Below are 22,508 nucleotides of genomic sequence, written 5' to 3'. Positions count from 1 at the left end.
CGCGAGTTACAATTATTTAAAGATTTTGACCCATTGTGGGCGAGGTACCAGGAGGAGGGGTCAGTTCCACCCGTTCTTCATACCAGGTCTTTTATTAATAGAAATATTGGGATGTGCCGAGTTTGAAGAGATTCGAATGCTTATTTAGGATTTTATGAGAGTCATAATGTTCCAAAAATTTTGACCCGTTCTGGGCGAGGTACCAAAAGGTGAGATCTGTTTCACCCGTTCTTCACACCATATCTTGCCTTAATGGAAATGTTGGTATGTATGAAATTTGAAGACAATCGGACTCTTATTTCACATTTTATAAGAGTTTTAATTATTCAAAATTTTGTCCCCTTTGTGGGTGGGGTACCAGAAAGAGTGGTCTATATTGTCCGTTTTCCCACCTGACCTAGCTCTGATAAAAATATTAGGATTTGCAAAGTTTGAACCAAAACGGATGATCCTTCCATGCTCTATAGGTGAAAATTTTAAAGTTTTGGGGGGAGGTACCAGAAGGATTGGGGCGATATCACCCATTTTCGAGCTCGATGTAAGCTTGATAATAATATTACGTTATACCAATTGTGGACCATATAGGATACTCCTTTCGAGAGTTATCATCAGCAAGATAGGGTGACGGACGGCCAAACAGGGTGACGGACGCACGGATGGATACCCGTAGATCGACTCCAAATGTCCTGAAATGGATTTGTTTCGAAGAGCTAAGCCTCTTCTAAAATCGTTTTGATGAGGCCCTCTGTGGCCGTAGCCTATTTAAAATATTCGAATGCATCTTCGTTTCATGACCCAGTTTTCTGTTGCTTTACTTTATATTCACAGCTAATCAATATTCTGTAGGCATTGAATTCTAAGTATTTTTTTTTTTTTTCTGGATTACAAAATAAGCTTAAAACGTGTTTCAGCCAATAAATGTATTTGCGATGGCTTTCTCGTCATGAGCGAGGTTTTTTTTAAAAATACAAATATAAAAACAAATTTAATTAATACAATTGTGTTTATACAAATATTTTCAATTATTATTTCATTATTTTTTATTATTATTTTTCTATTTTTTTTTTTTTTGTGTTAAAAATAATTTTTGTATTAATTTTTTAATATATATTTTTTGTTATTTATAATTTTAGTATTTTATGTACCAATTTTTTTAATTTTAATTTTTGATTTCTAAATCCATATTTTTTATAACTTGTCGTTTTAAATTTTTTTAGTTCGTTCCCATTGGCTAGGTAAAATTTCTTTAAATATTTGTCACTTGCTTTCATTTATTCAAGTTTTTTATTTCTTCTAATAATCACATTTTGCTTTAAACAAACAAAAGCAAAAAAAAAAATGTTTGTTATCTCCGGGCCAGTATGGACCGGATTTAAAGATAAGAATTTTATTTTGTGTAATATTCACGTATTAGCTTAGCTAATATACAGAGATTCCAGAACAAATTCTCCAAACAAATATTTAGCAATAGATTTTTGATTAAAGTTCTTAATTTTGTTAATTTTTTTCTATTTTTTATTTTTTTCTTTTTTTAATTTTTTAAATCGGTTTTTTATATTTTTTTGCAATTTGTATCTCCAATAAATTACTTTGATTAAATCACTTCTAGGCAAATGAAAACGCGACACCAAAAACCAAAATAAACGATTTTCCAATATTTTAACACGATTCGTCGTGGTCACGTTTGATCGATTGAAAATGATTTGGGGAAATTGTACGGAAAAGAAAAAGATGAGCGGCGGCGATCTTTGGCAAACTACAAAATTCACGGGCAACGGCAGCACAACAACTCACGAACCCCCTGCGAGTAAAAACAAAACAAACCCAATTTGTTGCTCTCCTCAATTGTTGAGACACTCGTCATCATCGTCGTTTTCTTCTGAAGGAATCAAACAACAACAACAACAATATATGAAAAGAAACGAAACGAACAGCAACGATGTAGACGACATCAACCGACTACTTTGATAGACACCACCAGCATCAAAGAATGTATGTATTTTCCCTTCTCACAAGAACAACAACAATACAAACAGAGAATAATCATAAAATAAAAATTACAATCATAAAATAATGATGACGCGGGATTCACATACAAAATAGCAGCAGCAGCAACAACAACAACTACAAATGATATCCCAGAAAAATGTACATTGAGAGCAAAAATAAAATATTGATGGCATTCATCCCATCAACAAACCACCCAATTGTGTGTACACACACACTACCACACTCATACACATAGCATCACTCCTCACCCAGCAGTAAAGCAAATAAACAAACCTCTGTGAGAAGGCCCCCCAAAAGAGTATACATTTCCCCGAAAAATGAAGGCGAGGATTCGGCATTTGAGATCCCCCGAAAGAGAGAGAGACAAAATCAAGGGAGGCCTTAAATTCGTCATGAGAGCAAACAGTTATTTATTTACTTGCCCGCATTAGCAAAGCCAACAAAGAGTGTGACAATTTTTTTAAAATGCATGACACGATTTAACGGCATAGAACAAAGGTCAATCACTTGATGGGTGATTTATTCAAAGAGATAAAGGGAGAGAGAGACTGACAGAGACATTAAGAGATCATTTAGAGGTTGAAATGGGGGAGTTAACTAGGGGAAATGATTTAATGAGGGCAAAAGTAGTGGATTTATTCATAAGGGAAGTTGGAATGTTGGCATAGACAAATTAGAAGGGAGAATTGATCGAATAAGTAAAAGAATAATAAATGGGAATTAGTTGCCTTAAGAGAGTAACAGAGCAATTCAAAAGAGGCAATATTTCATGAAGAATAGCCGTTCTTTGTTTATTTAATTAAAAATGGAGGATTCCTCAAAGGAGTTTTACTTTCTGTGTAATCTATTTCATTTTTTTGTATCCTTTGTTTTATTTATTAATAAATAAATTTATTTCTTTATATTTTTTTTATAAATATATAATTTTACTAAACTTCATATTATTTCTTTTTTTAATATTTTATTTAAGATTATAATTTTTGTTTTTTCTTCGAATACAACTAATAGTGAGTCTAGTTTAGTTCCATTTTCTTATTTCCCTTTTTTATTTATTTTTTATTTTTTATTATTATTATTTGATTTTTATTTATTTATTTATTTTTTTTTTTTTGAAACGTGTTGTTCACTTTCGTGATCACACTCCACACAGACAGACACACTCACACCCATCACATCACTTGATCATGATCAGTTCACAAGGTGTTGAGTTTAATTTATGCCATGTAAATTTTTTGAATATTATTTTTGTTGTTGTTGTTGTCGGAAATTTCTAATAGAATCTCATAAATCTAACTTCCTCTCGCCGTTCAAACAAAAGAAAAAGAATAAACGACACACACTAATACCGTAATAATGTGCGGAAGCCACCTAATGGTGTTGGGAGAAAAAACCGAGAAGATTAGAAGGTGTTTTGGTGGAACGGAAATGCTTCCAGCAAGAAATTGACAATTTAGAAATTTTTAGACAATGTTTAATGCTTAGGAAAAACTTAAAGAGTAATTAAAAAAGCCAGTTTTTTTAATTTAGATTTTTTTAAACTTTTTTTATCAATTTAAAATATAAATGTATAAAATGTCGGTAGAACATTTTTTAGTTTTTGTTTTTTTTTTTTAATTTTTCATGGAAATATTTGCAGATTCCAAATTTTATATCCCCAGCCATATGGCTGAAGAGGGTAAATATCATTTGATATGGCCAAAATGAGCCTCGTCGACATAAAGTTTCTACACCTTAAGTCTCTTTGGACCAAATCCGTTTCAGGGATCTAGGGGTGATCGTCTTCCTGTCTGTCTTGCTGGTTGGGCACGATAATTCTCGAAGGAAGTATCTGATTTGGTCCAAACATGATACATTGTAATATTATTATCAAACTTAGATCGAGTTCAATGATTGAAAATATCAGTCCACCCCTTCTGGTACCTACCCACAAACGTTACCAATTTCGAAAAAACAATTTTCGTTATGGAACAAGAAAGGATCATCCGATTTTTTGCAAACTTAGCAAATATTAATATTTTAATTTGTGCTAGGAGAGGTGAGAAAATTGACAAAATCGGCCAACGCTATCAATTACACCCCCGCAAAGGGTTAACATTTGAATATATATAACTCTTATTAAATGTGAAATAAGAATCCGATTGTCTTCAAAATTCGCCTATCATAATATTTCTCTCAACACAAGATCTGGCATGAAAACCAGATAGAACGGACCACTCCTTCTGGTACCTCCCCCACAAGGGGGTCAAAATGTTAAAAAAACATGAAGCGCATACAACACGATTTGAGCATCCGATACCTTCCAAACTAGGTACATTCCAATACTCCGATCAACGCAAGATCTGGTGTGAAGATGGAATATATCGACCCACTCCTACTGGTACCCCTCTCACAACAGGTCAAAATTATTGAATAATTAACTCCCTTACAAAATACGAAATAAGTATCCAATTCTCTTAAAGTTTCACACATCTCTATATTTTTATTAAAACAAGATCTGCTGTGAAGATGGAACAGATCGGACTACTCCTACTGGTACCTCCCCCACAAAGGGTAAAAATTCTTGAATAATTGTAACTCTCAAAAAATACATCCTCTTGAAATTTCGTACATCCAAATATGTTTGTTAACGCAATATTTTGTGTAAAGACGGCTGATCTAGGGCCACTTCTTCTGGTACCTCCCCCACATCAGGTCAAATTTTTTGAATAGTCAAAATGTTTATAAAATGCTATATAAGCATGTGATTCTCTTCATATTTCGCACATTCCAATATTTTTACTAACACAAGACTTGGTATGAATATGGAATAGATCGGACCACTCCTTCTAGTACCTCCCCCACAAAGGTGTCTAGATTTTAATTAACGAAAATGCTCACAAAATGCAAAATGCGCATCCGACTCTCTTTAATTTTCACACAATTCATTATTTTTACTAACACAACATCTGTTGTGAAGATGGAACAGATCGGACCACTCCTTCTGGCACATCCCCCAAAAGTTTAACATTGTGAATTTTAAATCGCAAAAAACTCGAAATAAATCTTAGATTTTTTTAAATTTTGTAGATGAAGTGGAATCCTTCGGTCCACTATTTCTGGTACATTACGCGCATTTCAACATTTTCATAAAAAATTATCACATATATCATATAAAGTTTAGGGAGTAGTCGGATTCAGTCCGAATCTGGCATTTATATCAGACTTAGGTCATGTTGGCCTCCTCCTAATTTAATATATATATTTTTTTAATATTTTTTCAAATATTTTCTTTTTAAATATCTATTTTTTTATCTTTTAAATATGTATTTTTTAATCAATTAAAATAACAAAATTGACCTCCATTTCCGTCGTTCTCTTCTACAGAGGAATATGGTAGTATTTATGTGTTTGTATTGAATGTTAATCTGACTAAGGGAGTCATTGCAAAGAGAATAAGTTGTAGTTGGGGGGATATTGTGGGAGTGTGAGAGTTCATTCAATGAGAATCTAATTGGAGTCAATTTCTCGAAGAGAAAAGGGTCAACTGTAAATGGAATTGAATTGTTGTTGTTTCTTATAATGTAATGAAGTACTTTTTAATGGATCTGATTGAAGTGGTAGAGATTTACAAAACAAATCTCTGCACTATTTATGTTCAAGAGGGAGAAGGGGCAAAAGAGTAATGAAGCAACAATGTAAACAAGAACAATGCTGATGGCCACCACTCCCATTAGAATGGAGGCCTTTTGACAATCGAAATTGAAAAAGAACTGAATTGCGTTTTTTAATCGATTTTTTTTTGCTGTAAATGTTTTGAAATGAAAAAATAGAACTATAAAATCAAATGTTTACCCAAAAATGGAACATATGGTACAATTGGACATTAAGTGTTTTTTTCTTTGAACCAATCAAATCAAATCAAAAAATAAAAATTAAAATTAAAGGCCATAAAACTGCCTTTAAATATTTTCAAATAAAAATTGGATTTTTTTTGGTAATATTTTTCAAAAAATAATAATTTTAATTTAAAAAAAAAATTAGGGTAGTCATATATAAAAGATTTTGGGACCGTCCATGGCCCTATGGACTAGGTAATTGTGTTAATTGAATGTAAATAAATAAAAAATAAAATAAATAAATTAAAAAGGCCAACCCAATTGAAGTAGATGTATTTTTGAAAATTTCCGTGACAATCACCTTCCCTTCAGTCAGAATAATATTTTCAAACTTCAACTAATTTTATTGTTGTTTTTTTTTTTTGTTATTTTTTCATGCCATGAATTAATTCACGACATTTTCATCATGAAATGCTTATTTCCCTCATTCACCTATTCCATGTTTTATCTATCTATTCCAACATAGACGTGCAATATCTCGACATTATTAATCTATCAAACGTAGAAAATGTGAAGTGAAGCCATAGATTGATAAGGAATTAATTGGCAATTATAAAATATTTTCTTATTATAATAGGCATGGCTACTACGTAGTTAATAAAGCAATATTAGAGAAAACAATTAAAAATTAGAATGTGAATAATACTTGGCAAGAAAAAAAAACAATAACAAAAAAACAGGTTATAAAAAAAAACTTATGACAAATTTTGTTTTAAGGTGAAATGAAATACAAATTGAAGACTTTTTTTCGTAGGAAAAAGTTGCTCATTTGAAAATTTATGGAATTTCCTGGGAAAATAAATATTTTATTTGAGGGAATATTTATGTTGTTGTAATAAACATATTATATTTATTTATTATTATTATGCTTATTTACTTATGTACTTTTATTTATTTATTTTTATTTACTTATTTTTTTATTTTATTTTATTTTTAAATTTTTTAATTTTTATATTTCTTTATTTGGTAAATTTCTGGAAAAATTTCTCTCTTTTTCATTGAATCAATATTTTTTTTAAAGAGTTGTAATTTCTATTTTCGAAAAAAAAAAAAAAAAAAAATATCGATTCAATAAAAAAAGAGAGAAATTTTCCCAGATATTTATCAAAATAAAGAAATATAAAAATTTCAAAAATTTCAAAATATTGCGACAATTTATCTCAAAAAAAAAAAAAAAATAAATAAATAAAATAAATAAAAAAATAATAAATATAAAAATAAATAAATAAAAATTATAATTATTAATAAAAAAATTTATAATTAAAATAATGTATATAATTTTCCTTTAAAAATTTTTATGATATTTTCCATTTATTTCATTTTCAAAAAATTTCCATTAAATTTTTTACATGTTCATCAACTTTAAAAAATACATATTCCATTTAAATTACATCATGCCCCTTATTAACATTCTTTTCCAAGTTGCCTCACAGCGCAAGAAATTTTAACATGTGTATTTCCCTTCCTTAAAAAAATGCCATTCAAAATTTAGCCATTGATGGCCATGTAAGTTCACTATCCACATAAAAAATTAATTGTAAAAAATAAAACAGAAAACAACAGTTGTTTTCCAAACATCATTGAATGTACAATAATGTTCCGCCGCCATTAAATGGCCCCTAGATCACGTTGTGTTTATTTATTTTATTTTCGACTGCTCTCCTTTTTATTTTCCAAAACAATGTTCTTCATTTGAAATTGTACCATATGTTCCATTTTCAGCAAATGTTTTTTTTTATAGTTTTTATTTTTAACATTTCAAGCCATAAACAGCACCAGAACGATTGAAAAATACACGCAATTTAGTTCGATTCTTCACAAAAGGCCAAATGGGAGTGCAGTCCATCTCAGCAATGAATTTGATTAGATCCCATCATTACTCCCACTCTCCACCCTTAATATCTTAATAATGCATAGATTTGTTTTCTGTAATGCTCTGCCCTTTCAGAGTCCATTATAAAAAAAAAAAACTCTTTATTTCATTATTAACAAGAACATGCAGTTCAACTTGATTTGTTTGTGACCTCTTTTCCCTTTAAAATGTGACCCCAATTAAAAGATCATTGAAACAACATTCATACACTCGCAAGCATTTTTCCTTTGTTGCCTTGACAGTGCAGGCATATTTATGTTTTACATATACTCCTCCAATTTTAAGGGAAAGAGAGAGCGACAGAGATCATTCACTTAACGGCTTAATCATTTAAATTTCAGTGAATGTGACAGTAACACGGGTTTTGCTCCCATAACGGTGTCCATCCGTTCAACATGCTCAGTATTCTCTTTTTCAGATCTCTTTTGTCCTTTAAAAAGAGTTCAGGAGAAAAACGTTTTTGAATGTATTTAAATGGAAAAAATGAGCAAAAATTAATTAAGGAACATAAAAAAAAATTATAAATTCAAAATTTTTAAATTTATAAAAATGCATTTTTTAGATATCAAAAAAATAAAATAAAATCAAGAATTTATTAAAAAAATCCATAAAAATATCAAAAATTAAAAAAATGTCAAAAAATATAAAATGTCGTAATTTTTACAAATTATGGACCAAAATTAAAAAAAAAAAATTAAAATTATTTACAACTTTTAGAATTTGTGCTGATAATATTCGTCCTTGTTGTGAAAAAAACTAAAAAAATTAAATTTCCAAAAAACAATAGAAAATATGAAAGAAATGTAAAAAATCTCACAAAAAATTAAAATTCATCCAGATTTAAAGAAAACCTATTAAATTAGAAAGATTTTTTGGAATAGGTTTTCTTTAAATCTGGATGACTTTTAATTTTTTGCGATTTCTGTTTAAAAATAATGAGAAGCTTCTTTTTATAAAAATTTTCAATTTTAAATATTTTAGATATTTTCAAAAAATCCAAAAATATTTACTAATTTTGAAAAAAAAATATTAAAATTGTTTTGAAAAAATCGGCTAATTCATTTTTTAGATTAAAAAAATCACAAAAAAAAAACTAACAAAGATTTTAAAACAAAAACTTCTTTTTAAATCTTGTTAAAATTCAAGAAAATAAATAAATAAAAATTATAAAATCAAGAATTTATTTAAAAAAAAAATTACAAGAAAATATAAAAAACTTTTTATTTTTTTAAAATCTTAAGAATTACAAAAAAATTAATAATTCGGAATTCTTAAAATTTTTTTATTCCTCCTTTTGAAAGAAGTCGAAAACAATAATAAAGATTAAAAAAATAATTTAAAAAACTGCAAAAAATTAAAAATCATCCGGATTTAAGGAAAACTGAATTAATTAAAAAATTTTGCACTTTTCTAAAATTTGGATTTTTTTTATAAAAATTTTCAGTTTCAAGTATTTTTGATACTTTAAACAAAATCCACAAATGTTTAATACGTGTAATAAAATTATAATGAAAAAAATCAACAAAAAAAAATAAATCCAGATTTTTAAAAAATATTCTTCTTAATATTTAGAAATATGTAGACTTTTAAATAGTTCATGTGTTTTTTTTTTTTTTTTTTTTTTTTCAAAAACAAAAAAATTATATTAAAATATATTAATCCATATTTTTAAAAAATATTTTGTTAAATTTTTAAAAATATGTACACTTTTAAAAAGCGAATAAGTTTTTTTTTCAAAACATTTAAAATTTTTGCGATAAAATTTCATTATAAAATTTTATATATTTTTTTATTTTAATTTCCAAATTTACAACAGTTGTTATTTATTTAAATCCGGCATTTTTAATATTTTTATTAAAAAAATCGAGTTTATCTGGGTACACAAAATGTCTTGTTACCCTGTGTTATTTATCATATCGTGTATCTAATTTCAATTTCCAGTCGATGTGTGAGTAATTTATTAATTCCACACTACAGCAAAGTTCTTAGGCAAAAGCCAGCGTCACGATATCGCTGAAATCAAATGGTAATTTTAGATAGCTTACTTTTGTTTATTTTTCTTCACTTCTTATCAAGAAAAGTTGAAATTGTATTCATTTGAATTTTCATTTGAAATTCTTTGGATTTCTTTCAAAAATTCTTTGAAGTTTCGGGATTTTTTATTTATTTATTTTTTACCAACTTATTTTTATTTATTTTCTTTTTTTGTTATTTATTTACTTTATTTATTTACTTTTTCAATTTTTTGTTCCATATTATTTGAGGTTTCTTCTTCAAGAAATGTATAGAAAATGTTGCAAATGTCCATTATTATTTTTTTGCGCATATTTTCTAAACTTTCATTTTCTTCTTTTACTGCCATTAAATTCAATAAATCACTTTAAAAAAAAACACCATTTGAAAGAAACCATCATCAACACACCATCCACACATATGACAATTTATCATACATTCATTAATTTATTCTTTTGCCCATTTGCAACATCATTATCATCACAATAATAATGGTCATAATTTTTGTTGACATACCACCCCATTCACTTTTCACCAGGCGACGACGACGACGACAACAACGACGGTGACGAGCGGCGACGACTTTCTTTTGTTTGTACGAGAAACCGTTGCCGTTTTCCCCACAAAAAAATAATAATAATCCAAACAGATGTGAAATGTTTGCAAGATCAAGTGTCCAACATATTTCCATCTAAGAGAAATGACAACATATGGAATTGTCCCCAAAAATACTTGTCATTATTTACTAAGGAACACTTCATTTTAGGCAAACGAAACAAAATGGAAACGAAACACAAAATATAAACACAGGGGAAAAACACAACCGTAAGCGACGGGGCATCCAAAAAAACGGGGTCTATTATTTTATTTCATTTGATTTGCTTTTATGGTTGTATGTGGTGCAATTGTTATTGTTGTTGCTACACTTCTATTGCACTTCGGTAGCCAAGAGACCGGTAACCGGAGACAAAAACTTCGCGTCGTATTGTTGTTAACTCGTCAAACGTTAAAAAGCATCTAAATCAGCCATATCAGCCATTTAACGAACCAACCATTCATTGACGACGCCGTCGTCGTCAAGGCAACGACGCAGGCAGCACCATAACACCAAGAACAGCGGTGGCGACGGCAGCAGCAGCCCCACCACCAGCATTGTGGCAATAATAATAATAACAATAATAAACCCTATCTCGGCACCAAACACACAAACACGAAGTCGGCAACATCGGCACGAGTAACGAGAAATGTACAAAAAAAAAAAGAAAAACAAGTACCGCACCAACATCACAGAGCAGCCGAATGTACGAAGAAGAAAAAACATGAGAGTGAGTATTGCATATAACTGTGGTGGGGTAATATAAAGAGTACTTTGTTGATGGTGTTGTTGCACACACCGTGCAATGCATAGCAATACCATTGCAAGTATGGGGTAAAGTATGCTGAGTAGAGTACTGTTTCTTATTTTGAATGGCTGAAGGGGGGAGAATAAACACCCAGCAATTTATATCAAAGAAGAAAATTCGAGAGCAAGAGAGAGAGAGCCCATATTAAAACAGCGAGTGCATTACATTATATTGCCTTGCATTTTGTTTATTTTTATTAGAAAAAAGGCAGCCATCTAACAACAACAAAGCCCCACTGGGAGAGAGAGCAATATTCGTCTTGTGAATGAAATAAGACTCAGTTTTTTATTATTTGGCCAAAGAAAAACCGGCTTATTTTTTGCCATCGTTGTAGGTATTTGCTCTGTCGACGTCTCTGTCAATTGCTGGCTTTGTAAATATGGCAAAAAATTGTTTTTTTTTTTTTTTTTTTTTTTGTTTTTGGTGTTAATTAGTTGTACGGTAAATATTTAATTGTTTATTTAACTAGATATTCAAAGTAAATAGATAAACAATTTAATTTCTTGGTGATCGGCTACCGTGAGAGTAGGGAAGAGAGTGAAGGGGCTGAGGGAGAAATGGGCTTCATTGAAGTAAAATTGCAAAAATAAATAGACTTTCGTAGGAATAAATATGGGTATATGAGGTCTTAAGAAACACACCCACATCCTTGGTAGGCAGTATAAAAAATCCTTTCTGATCAGATTCTGAGAGAGAAACATGAAGGGAAACAAGTTTCTTCTTGTCTTTTTGGATTTCTTTCGAAAGGGAATTTGGATGCAATGGGTCTTAAGAAACATATTCTGCATTGTCTCCATAAAAAGTCCTTGGGATATGATACAAAAAGAAGAAACACAAATGAGAAAAATATATTGAGAATTACGGAAGTTATGTGTAAAATTCCGAAGAGCGTCAATAATTAATGGTAATCATACGTCAAAGTGTTCCACAAAGATTTGCCAAAAATTCTATGTTTGCAGTAGAATAATAGCTATTTAAATCGAGAATCGTTTTAAAAATGAATCGAACTTCTCATAAAAAGCTAAAATCAGTGCATAATTGAAAAGTAAAAAACTTGGAAACAACAAATGTTAGCGAAAATTTTTTTGGAAAATATTTTTCCCATTCTTAAAGAAATTTCCACCACTTTAATTTGGCAGAATCCATTTTTTTGATAATTTTGGTTTTTGACTAGGAATGTTTTCTTTCAATTTAAACTAAAATGACCATAATTCGCCAATAAATATGGAAGTTATGCCCAAAATACTGAAAATAGTCAGTTATTTATAATAGTCATACGCCCAGGTGGTCTCACGGAAGTAAACTTGATTATTTTGGCATTAGAAGCGAAAAACTTTAGCTTTTCCTTTCGAATATGAAATGGAATATTCCTTGCTTCCTTGTAAAAAAATATAAGGAGCACAAATTGTTGTAAAGAAAATATTGTTGCCAAAAATACTTAAACACAAATTTCCACTTATTTTCCCATTTCTAAAGAAATTTCCAGCACAATAATTTTGTATTGCCCAACTTCTAATAATTATAATTTTTAAGTAGAAATGTTTTCTCTCAACTAAAATCAAACCGAGCATGATTCCTCTACAAATATGGAAATTATGGCTAAATTACCGAAAATAGTCTAATATCTGACTATAATGTAATAGTTATACGACCAATGGGTCTGATGAAAGAAATTTTAATATTTCTATATAGAAGCCAAAAAACCCATTTTTTTCGAATATGAAGTAGAATATTCTCTTTTTTATAAAAAATTTCAAAAACAAAAATTGTTGTAAAAAATATTAATGCAAAAAATAATTTAAAAAGAAACATTTATTTTTCCCATTTTCAAAGAAGTTTTCGGCACTAAAATTTTACAGTACCCAATTTTTAATAATTTTGGTTTTTAACTACGAATGTGTTCTCTCAACAAAAATCTAAACGAGCATGATTCGCCCACAACTTTGGAAATTATGGCTAAATTACCGAAAATAGTAAGATATTAGTAATAGTCATACGCCCAAGGGGTCTGATGAAAGAAATTTTTATATTTTTATATAAGGCAAAAAATTCAATTTTTTCTCACAAATATGACGTAGAATATTCAGTTAAAAAAATTCAGAAACAAAAATTGTTGTAAAGAAAATGTTTTTGCAAAAAAAAAAAACAAATTCAAAAAAAATAATTTGAAAAAAAAAAATTTTTTATTTTCAAAGAAATTTCTACCATTTGAATTTTGCAGTACCCAATTTTTAATAATTTTGGTTTTTAACTACGAGTGTTTTCTCTCAATGAAAATTAAAACGAGCGCAATTCTCCTACAGATATGGAAATGATGCCTAAATTACTGAAAATAGTCAGCTATTAATAATAGTCATACGCCCAGGTGGTCTCAAAGAAAGATATTTGATTATTTAAACGTTGAAAGCAAAAACCTTAATTTTTTTCTTTCAAATATGACGCAAAATATTCCCTTCTACCTTAGAAAAATAGAAGAAAGAAAATTTCGTAGCAGTAAGAAAGAAAAACATAGAAAAATACAACTACCATCCATTTTGTTACATTTTCTTTGTAGAAACTATGCTACCTTCCTTGTGTACAATACCCCAGCAAGCCATTCAAAAAGCTGTTTACCTTGTTGAAAGATTATTTTTTTTTGTCTTATTTTACTTTGTAACAAGTTGGTAATTTTATCATCTTCGAAAAAACAAGACAACAACAAAAACTAATAATAAAGACACGACAAGAAAATTGTATGGCTGGAAAAATCTGATTTTCCAAATACAACCAGCCACGACAACATCGTGTTATTTTTTGGAATTCCAGGTGGCGTAAACAACTGAACTGAACAACTTTGTCAACTCCAAGCCAACGGAATTGAAGCCAATGTTTGTATTACCACTTTGAGCCATGATAGCCAAATGAACAATGTTGTTAACCAAGTGTTAAACACAACTAGTTTTGAATTTCATATTTTTTTCCTATTTTGGCCACAAGAATGGGAAGAGAGTGGAGAGAAGAAAAAAAATATTGAAATAGATAATAATATGGCCCGGTCTGGTCTGGACAAGCAAAAAAGCAAAGGTGGAAACCTTCTCAAGGCAGTGTGGCCATAAAAAAGTGGCTGTTTTTTTCTAACCAGAAAATAAAAAAATATTGTTATTATTGTATGTATTGTCATGGTAACACAGACTCGCATGTTAGCCATGTTAACAACAGCATATGCGAAACATGAAATGACCATAAAATCAACGAAATGCAGCCCCCAGACAACTGGCAAGAAAAACTAAGAAGCAATGACGTCTGTTTGGCTGATTTCTTAACTTTTTTTGTCGGTTTCAGCGATTTCATTTTCTACCTTCTGGCGACCGCATGCCCTAAGAACAAATGAACAAATTTTTTACCAAAAGAAATAAATAACAATAATAAAAAACAATTGGCCAATAGTTAATGGTTTAATTGGTAAACGAATGTTATGCAAAAAATACAAGGTTTGTACTTACGCTTACGATAAAACTTAAGTTTGCAATAAACATTTTGTTTAAATTGATAACAGTTGGGCGATAAGAAGTTTACCTAAAATAGAAAAAAAGAGGAAATTAAAATTAGCAGGGCATTAGATAATCGAATGTTAGTTAAAAAGTATAACAAATAGAAAATGTGACATATATTTGAATTTTTAAAAATTTTAAAATTGTATTTTTCGTATCTCTTGTTCTCTGTTTGGTCCTTAAACATTTTCCAATTTTCCTAAATAGATTTGGATTTTTGCTAGAGGTGTCTGCTTTCATTTGCGACAACAAAATTAAATATCCCTGTAGAATTTTAGGAACTATGGGAAAAATACACGATTAACCCCTGTAATAACAACAATCATACGGCAGGGTGTCCAACATTTAAAAATTCATTTTCTCCATAGTTTATGGACGAATTTGCATAAATTTGCAATTTTCGTTTGGTATTGGATTTTTAACAATGTCGAACCAAGAGATATGTGATATATCTTTCCGATCAAGCAATTAGAGAATCATTTATCATTTAGTAATTTTCTAGGAAATTTTGTAAAGAAGGTAAGTTTTTTTTACTCTTCAAAGCAGAGTATTTTTTAAACTTTTAAATCTCAGGTTCTAGACGCTTTAAAGGGAAATCAAACAATTCAAAACTCCCCTTATTTCAAAGACAATGGGTTTCAGCAGACTTTTTCAGCAACTAAGTTTAAAGTGCCGTTATTTCCGTGAAAGGGGTTTAGAATGGTTCCATTCTTAAAGAAATTTGTCCTAATAAGGTCCTACTATAGTCTTTTTATTAAAAATATTATTGAAAGGCTTCAATTTCGAAAAAAAGTGTTGAAACAAACTTTACCCTCAAGTAAAAATATCAAAATTATTTCAAGAACAATTTACGAATTTTTAAATTTGTGCAAATCTTTTCATTTTTATAATTTAAGATCCTTGACACTTTCTAAACTTTCCAAATTAATTTTAGATTTAAATTAAAATGGTCAGCTTTCATTCAAGCCGCTAAAATTTAAAATCGCTTTGAAACTGTAAGAGAAAAGCAAATTCAAAATTATATCAAGGGTCGAATATAAGATATAAAAACTTCTAAATTCTTATCTTTGTATTTCTCTTGCGATTTTTGGTCATGGATAATTTCTGATTTTCCTCGACTAATATTCATTTTTAGCTGTAAATGTCTACTCTCATTTGCGACTATAAAAATAAAAATTGCTCAACAATTTTAGAAGCTATGGGTAAAATACAGGATTAACCTAGTTATTAATAACACTCATACGCCAGGTACTCCAAAATTTGAAATACAATTTTCTCAGAATTGGAGGACAATTTTGATATAAAAATTACAAAAATTCCTGGTTTAAAAACTTTGCAAAACAGGAAAGTTTTTGGTAAAAAAATATTAAAAATTGTAAATCAATTTAAATTGGGCTAAATGACACTGTGCGCGAGACATTCTTTTTTTTAATTATTGCTGGAAGTCTCTTCTCGCATTTTCTATGAAAAGAAATTAAATCGATAAGGATTTGTATAAGCTACGGAAAAAAATAAAGTTTTCAAAAATTTCAGAAATTTTAATTGTCAACTTTGTATTTCTATCAATTTTTTGGATTACGAAGATTTTTCAAAATTCCATAAATAATTTGCATTCGTAGCTAATAGTGCCGGCATTTACTTGTCTTTCAGAATTTTAAAATCGCTTAAGATTTATAAGAAATCACTCATGATTTGTGGGAGCTACGGCAAAAATATAAGAGTTTCGAAAATTTTCAATTGTATACCTTGTATTTCTAGCCGATTTTTGGTCCTCAAAACTTTTCAAAATTCCTAAAATAATTTTTATTTTTAGCTAATTGTGTCTGCTTTCATCCGTCTTTCACAACTCAAAAATCGCTTTAGAATTGTAGGAGATACAGGGAATGTAATAGAGTTATCCCAGAATTATTAACACTCATACGCTGAGGTGTCCAAAGTTTAAAAATCATATTTCTCAGAAACTAAAGCTAATTTTAGCAAAAAAAAAAAAAATTAAGATAAAATATTCTAATGGAGTTTAAAAGTTACAAATGAAATATCAATTAAATATCAATTAATAATTATAAAATTTGTGAGAGCTATGGCAATAATTAAGAGTTTTTTTATAATTCGGAGATTTTCAATAGTCTACCTTGTATTTCTTGCCGATTTTTACTATCCCCCATTTTATCAAATTACTTAAAATAATTTTCATTTTTGGCTGAAAGTGTCTGCTTTCACTTATCTTTTAAAATTCAATAATCACTTAAGAATTATAGGAGTTACAGAGGAAATTATAGAGTTATCCCCGAATTAATAATACTCATACGCTGAGATGTTCAACGTTAAAAATTTAATTTTCTCGGAAATGAGTAGTAATCTTGAAAAACGAATTCAAAAATCGAAAATTCCTTAGTGTTTAAAAATTACAAATAAATGACTATCAATCTCATAAAATAATTTTGAGTTTTTTTTTTTCAATTTTTGCTTATAATGAAATATGTACGACTTTTAATTTCTAAATATATCCAAATTTCTTAATATAAATTTGAATTTTATCTAAAGACATCTCCTTCCATTTCGCATTGAAAACTGAGATTCTCTTAAAATTCGGGGAACTATGGCGGGTATTAAAAGAGAACTTAAAAACTGGGATTTTTTTTTTAATTCTTCCTGAAGTTTTTTTTTTTTTTTGTTCTTTCGTTTCGTTTTCCGTATATCCAAATTTTTCGATTTAATTTTTATTTTTAGCTGATATTGTCTGCTTTTAGTAGCCTATATAAATTTGGAAATAAGTAAAAAATTGTAGGAGGTACGGGAAAAATAAATCAGTGAAAAACACAAAATTATTTTTGATAATGGGAAGTTTTAAATTTTATCTTGAATTCCTTCTAATTTTTTGGTTCTCAAAACTATCAAAATTTCTCCATATATTTTTGAATTATAGCGGAAAATGTCTGCTTTCATTTGCCACTAAAGATTTTAAAATCATGTAAGAATTATGGAAGTTATGGGCTCAATACCAGAGTTGCCTACATATTAAAAACACTCATACGCCCTGGTCCAAAGTTTGAAAGTTAATTTTCTCTGGAACTAAGCATTATTTTTGCGATTTTTTTACAGATTCCGTATCCATTTCATATTAAGGAAATTGTAATTTATAATAGGTACCCATCCTTATTTTTCATCCATCAAAAATAAATCTTTTAAAATTTGAATTGATTTTTAAAAATTTGTAGAATTTCGAAGTCAAAAAACTAGAATAAAATATATATTTTTTCCCTTCTCCTTCATAAATATATAGCACTTGATTTAGTGATAAAAACGCATGTCGGTGATAATTTACTAAGGAAAAAATCTTATCACCTCTTACGAAAATTTCCATTTAAAGAAGTTGTAAGAAATTCTGAGCTAAGCAATTGAAAAATCACTCAGCAAAAAAGCTCCCGAGAAAAACACAAACAAAATAATTTACTTCGGAAAATGAAGAAGAGTCTAAATAAAAAACCATGTGCTTAGGGCCACAGAAGCTAGGTGCCTGCCTTCTATGCCACCCGAAGCAATTCCACCATAACAATTTGTGATCACTTAGGCATCTAAGGTGGGAAAAGATGTGTCCACAAGATATCATTCCACATCACAACTAGAGTTTGTACAACAATAAACGATGAGGTAATTCCTCCACTTTCTGGCGATTGTCTCCGCCAGCTGTTGCTCTCGGCAAAAAAAAAATTGTGAAAAAATTCAAATTGTAATGTTGCAGAAAATAATTTTCTTGTTTGTTTTATCTGCCTCTCATTAATTTTTTGGTTTTTCTTTTGAAGAACTTCTCCCTCCTCTTCTCCAGTGATTTTTTTATGGAAAATCAGATTAACAAAACAGATTTTTTCGTTGTTGTTTCTTTGGCTTTTTTCAATTGCCCCTGTTTGTTATGCATAATTTTCCGTCTAATATGAAATGGTGTGTTGAACATAAAGCTGGGGAGCGTAACGCAAAAAAAAAAAACAACATGTTAACACACCTTCGCCAGGGCTGGTTGGAGATGGCCGTTGTTGGTTGGAAAGAAAACATGATTAATGCCGATTTTTCCAGTTGAGCGATTTTACAGTTCTTCTTTTCATATGTTAATTAGAGGAGACCATAATGGGCAAACTAAATAATTAACTGGGGCAATGAAGATGAAGAAGTTGAACATTATAATTTTTAAAAAATCCACGTTGGGTTGGATACTTGAAAAAATATTTTTAAAAAAATCCACGGTTTTTTGGGTACTTGAAAAAATATTTTTTAAAAAATCCACGTTCTTTTGGGTACTTGAAAGAATAATTTTTAAAAATCCACGTTCTGTTGGATACTTGAAAAAATAATTTTGAAAAAATCCATGTTTTTTTGGGTACTTAAAAAAAATTATTTTAAAAAAATCCACGTTCAGTTGGGTACTTGAAAAAATAATTTTTAGAAAATCCACGTTTAGTTGAGTACTTGAAAAAGAATTTAAAAATCCACGTTTTGTTGGGTACTTGCAAAAAATTTTGTTTTAAAAATCCACGTTTTGTGGGGTACTTGAAAAAATAATTTAAAAAAAAATTCACGTTTTGTGGGGTACTTGAAAAAATAATTTAAAAAAAAATTCACGTTTTGTTGGGTACTTGAAAAAATAATTTTTAAAAATCCACGTTTTGTTGGGTACTTGAAAAAATAATTTTTAAAAATTCAGCCATTCGTGGTTAACTGGAAAAATATTCTTTAAAAAATCCACATTTTGTTGGGTACTTGGAAAAATAATTTTTAAAAAATCCACGTTTTGTTGGGTACTTGGAAAAATAATTTTTAAAAAATCCACGTTTTGTTGGGTATTTAAAAAAATAATTTTTAAAAAATCCACGTTTTGAAGGGTACTTGGAAAAATAATTTTTAAATAAAAACCACGTTTTGTTGGGTACTTGAAAAAATAATTTTTAAAAAATCCACGTTTTGTTGGGTACTTGGAAAAATAATTTTTAAAAAAATCCACGTTTTGTTGGGTACTTGAAAAAAATATTTTTAAAAAAATCCAGGTTTTGTTGGGTACTTGAAGAAATGATTTAAAAAAAATACCGATGTTGTTGTCTACTTAAAAAATATTTTTTTAAATGATCTAGTTTTAAAAAATTCCTCTTCATTTGCTTGATATTGCATGATTTTTAACTTTGGCCATCCATGCGTATGAGTATTTTTAATTATTGACTCATTTTAAAAGATTGACTATAACTCTGTCAAATCTTAATACTTTCCCAAAAACTATATTATTTTCCGAAACTAGACACTTTCAGCAGAAAATAGAAATTCTTAAAAAATATTAAACAATTATTAAAATCCTCTAATTCAGCCTGGAATTTGATAACCTATTTGAAAAAGCTGAAAAATTAAACATAACATGTACTGCATTTTACTGAATGTCTTTTGCATAATTTGAAGTACTTTGTTTGAGGAGATATATTCCAATTGCAGTTTTTTAAAATCCCACTTAGTTCCCCTCATATCGATTTTTTTAACTTTGGCCATGCGTATGAGTATTATTAATTATTGACTTATTTTAGAAAATTCGACATAACTTTGTCAAATCTTAATATTTTTCTAAAAAGAAAAATATTTTCTGAGTCTAGACACTTGCAGAAGAAAATAGAAATTCTTGAAAAAATATTAAAAAGTTCTTAAGAAACTCTTTTTCAGTCTTAGATTTGGTATTTGCCTTGAAAAGGTAAAAATAATCTATTTATATTATTTTTCCTTTTTCCGCTTCCTTTATTACATATTTTAAATTACGTGATTTATTTTTCTCAATAATAAAGATACGTGTTTTCAAAAAAAAAAAGTACATTTCCTTTATATATTCTGTAATATCCATCGCTTTATGGCTTGGCTAAAAGCGACAATTTTTAAAATTGCAAAGTGAAATTTTTATTGAAAATTCTTTGTATATTCTGAAGTATTTCATCTGGGGTAACCAATACTGTTTTCAGTTTTTAAAAACCCCGCTTAGTTTCCTTGATATCGAATTTTTAAACTTTGTTCATCTATGCGTATGAGTATTTTTAATTATTGACTTATTTCAGAAGATTGACTATAAATTTGTCAAATCTTAATATTTTCCCAAAAACTAAAATATTTTCCGATTCTAAACACTTGCAGCAGAAAATAGAAATTCCTAAAAGAATGTTAAAAAAATTATTTGTTTTCAAAATATGCTAAAATCGAAAAGATTTAAATCTATAATGTGTTAAATGTTATTTAAAATTCTTTGGAAAATATGAAGAACCTCATGAGAGCCAACCAAATTCGTTTTCAGTTTTTAAAAACTACGTTTAGGTTCCTTGATATTGAATTTTTAAACATTGCCCACCCATGCGTATGAGTATTATTAATTAATGACTTATTTTGGAAAATCCGGCATAACTTTACTAAATCTCAATATTTTTTCAAAAACTAAAATATTTCCCAAAACTAGACACTTGCAGCAAAAAATAGAAATTCTTTAAAGAATGTTAAAAATTATTAAGAACCTCCAGTTCAGGTGAAAACAAGAAACTTGTTTGGAAAAGGCAAAAAAAAATCTATTTACATTTCCTTTTTCCGCTTTCTTTCTTTCTTCCATTGATATTTGAATTACGTGATTTGTTTTTCTCATCACTGCAGCTACGTGTTTTCCCAAAAAAGTACATTTCCTTTACATTTTCTGTAATATCCATAGCCATTGTCTTTGTAGGCTTGGTTTAAAGCCATTCCACCACCATCAACAATCTTAATTGTACTCGCATGTAAGGGAAAAAATTTGCATAAAGTTGCCGAGTATGTTTGCCAGGGCGTTTGCCTTTTGTCTGCAAAGACAAAGAAGAAGGCAACTATTTTGGATCGGTCCGGCGGTGGTTGGTGGTTATTGATCCGCCAACCCAGCCAACTCGTTGCAGTTGTTGCATTATGCAATTGTGTTGTTTACCTACGATTCTTAAGACGATTGTGGTGCGATTAAACAATCCACTTTAAATTCTGGCTTAGGAAATGACGACAATTCAGCCAACTCTCGATTTGGTAACCTGTTTGGCAGCCCAGCTCAGCGGGCAATTGATGGCGGTAAAGCCAAAAGGCGTGTGAGTGTGTGTGAGCGCGCCTGTGTCTGGTCGCAGAGGAAGCATAATTGAAAATTTCAAACACGTGTGCCAGAAGGTGGTTTTCCGCTTTGGCAAAACGCAAAGAACCCCAAACAGAAATTAACCGCAAAGAAATCAATGAAATTGACACCAAATGCATAGGTAATTCGGTAATCCAGGGGAGAATTGTTTCGCTGGGGCTTTGCCACAAAGTTGTGGCTTAAACAATCAAACAGCCAGCCAACCAAGCAACCATCCAACTAGTCGTCAAACAAATTCTGTAGCACTAAACAAAATTAACGATAATTGCCAGTATTGTGGGTGTTGCCTTAAGCCAACCCACACACAGCTACACAGACCGAGACCCGCTCACCGGTGCAAGTCTTACAGGTTTGAAATTAGTTGCGAAAAATGCGCCCAGCTTTTGGCTAAGACATTGCAATTTGTTTGACTTAATAATGCCCCAGTAAGGCGCAGAGAGCGAGCTGTTGGTTTACAGCCAACGACTGTGGGAAATGAACAAACAGCTGGTGTTCGTTAAACATTTTTTTCTTTGCTGGGCCACGGCAATAATTTTGTTTTGCAAATTGCAGTGAAAAATTTATTGATTTTTTTCCAACAAAAGAAAAAAAACGGCGGAAAATATGGCATATTTTCAGTCAATTAGCCTAAAAGTAGGCTAAACGTTTTACAGAAAT

The 22,508-nt window shown here is 29.6% G+C and overlaps 1 protein-coding gene across 6 annotated transcripts in view; it reads right to left on the bottom strand.

Annotated features, from left to right (window-relative positions):
• LOC101892531 (rab11 family-interacting protein 3) overlaps window positions 1-22,508 on the bottom strand; it is a 192,724-nt gene that overhangs the window by 54,512 nt on the left and 115,704 nt on the right. Inside the window, exon 1 of one of the 6 annotated variants that reach the window (XM_059129488.1) lies at window positions 10,288-10,790. The exons of 3 other annotated variants lie outside the window; for them this stretch is intronic. The gene's annotated coding sequence lies outside the window, so the exon portion shown is untranslated. Of the gene's footprint in view, window positions 1-1,589; window positions 2,150-10,287; window positions 10,791-22,508 lie in introns of those variants that run through there. 2 more of the 6 variants (XM_059129489.1, XM_059129487.1) reach the window with 2 other exon arrangements.

Source organism: Musca domestica, unplaced genomic scaffold (assembly GCF_030504385.1).
Source record: "Musca domestica strain aabys unplaced genomic scaffold, Musca_domestica.polishedcontigs.V.1.1 61, whole genome shotgun sequence".
Taxonomy (NCBI): Eukaryota; Metazoa; Arthropoda; class Insecta; order Diptera; family Muscidae; genus Musca; species Musca domestica.
The sequence above is the reverse complement of the archived record's forward strand: the minus strand, read 5'-3'. Positions and strand labels throughout refer to the sequence as shown.